Genomic DNA, 2007 nt, shown 5'->3' on the forward strand with positions numbered 1-2007 from the left:
AATCGATTGGCTTCAGTTAGCAGCAGTAGTGAAGGAATCGCTCCATTGGGTTCAGTTAACAACCATCGATCGATCGCTCGGGTTCTGTAACGCGTAGCCTGCAGTGCAATCGCTCGGGTTCAGTTAGAGCCCAACGCCTCGCACGGGTTCAGTTAGAGCCAACGCCTCGCACACACGCACGTACGTGTACGAGAGAAACGCGCATCGCTCGGCCCCCGACCTCCCACCGTAACCGGCAACTCCCCGAAATTTTCCTCCCCCTCGCTTCTACCACGGGTTTTTCCGTCATGGACGGCCCAAAGAATGTCATGCAGCTGCGTCTCCGGCCCGCCCAGGACGAAAAGCCTATTTTCTATCATGATTTTTTGTCATAGAAGTAGGAGCCCGCCACATCTATGATGATACCGGGTTTTGTCACAATTATCGTCATAGAAGTGTCATGTGTATGACAGAAAAAAAATTCGTTCGGCCCAAAATGTCACGGATGTGTCTTTTTTTTGTAGTGCCACTTGTTATTTTGGTTGTTTGGTTCTTTCTCTTTTGCCAAGTGGATGGACAAGAATGCCTAAGAACCTTCTCTAGGTATCTATGCTTTTCTCGTCTCAAACTCTATTCATGCTACATCACAAAGTTTGATCAAGTCAGATTCGAACCACTCTATGTGAGGAGCACTCCGAGTCCCCGGTTTGTCATAGACTTAAACTTCCAAAACCTCTTTGTGCATTTCAGTTTGTTCGAGTCATCCATTTCGGTCACACCGAGTTCACTAAGTTGATCTAGGTTTTCATCTCGGTGCAACCGATTTGAACACTTCGATCACACTGAGTTGTAGTAACCGCTTGCGATTCTGCATCTCGGTGCCACCGAGTTGTTCCACTTGGTCACACCGGCAGGGTCGGGATATATATACCCACGGGTGAGATTTTGGAAATTCCTTCAAAACCCCTTAGCCCGTGCATGTCCTGCTCTGCCTCCTCGGGTCTCCGGATCGCCTCCTCGCCACCAGTGACCTCCCACCGCTGGATTCTACCGGCATAGACGGAATCTGCTCCGTCGTTGCCACCATAGCAAACACCTGCCGAACTAGGGTATGTGTTCGACCCATTGTGTTGTCTTTTTACCTCCGATTCTAAGCACGAGGACAATGCCATGATTCTTGCCACGTATAAATCAATCCATCCAGAGAAAACTTCCTTAGGCTTAGTTTGATTCGAAAATTTTAGGGTTAGCTCTCTGCTGAACTCATCTCGGACTGACCGAATCGTAGAAATCGGTCTCACCGATTTGGCTTAGGCCATTGCACATGCGCTTTTCGGTCTGACCGAAAATTGCAAATCGGTGTGACCGAGTTCAATTCTTTGTGAAAATTTTAGGATTTGCTGTCAGTTTGCCTGCCAAAATGTCTGACCAGAGTGATAGCCAGAATAGGTCTGAAGAGCAAGTGCAAATGAGTGAGGGCACTAGTACCTCAAGCAGCTATGATGAGGGCAGCAGGAGCACACCAACTAACTTGCCCAAGGCAGCCACTAGAGCAAGGAAGAAGAGAACCTCAGACTCTGAGGATGAGGATTATGTTGCAGTTGAGGATGAGGCCACCTCAAAGAAGAAAGTGATGAAGAAGGAGTATGGCACTGCTGCTTCAACAAAGCCTGGAATGAACAAGAAAGCACCAGCAAGGAGAGTGCCAACATCCAAACCAAGGAAAGTTGCAACAGGAGAAACTATGAAATTCACATTGGAATCAGATGATGGTGAGGCAGTTGGTGATGGCAAGAAGAAGAAGAGGGCAAGAACCACAACTGCAAAAGTTCTTGGAAAGTCAACTATGGTGAGAGATTCTGAAGAGGAAGAGGAAGAGGATGTTGCACCGGCACCCAAATCCCAAAAGCTTATGGGAGATGCAATCAAGTCAGGGGCTGCTCCTAAGCCCAAACCTGCTCCCAAAGTTGCTACTCAAACCATCAAGTCTGCACCCAAGAGAAGCATAAGAAACATCCCAGCTGAAGA

Source organism: Triticum dicoccoides, chromosome 6B, assembly GCF_002162155.2.
Source record: "Triticum dicoccoides isolate Atlit2015 ecotype Zavitan chromosome 6B, WEW_v2.0, whole genome shotgun sequence".
NCBI classification, from domain to species: domain Eukaryota; kingdom Viridiplantae; phylum Streptophyta; class Magnoliopsida; order Poales; family Poaceae; genus Triticum; species Triticum dicoccoides.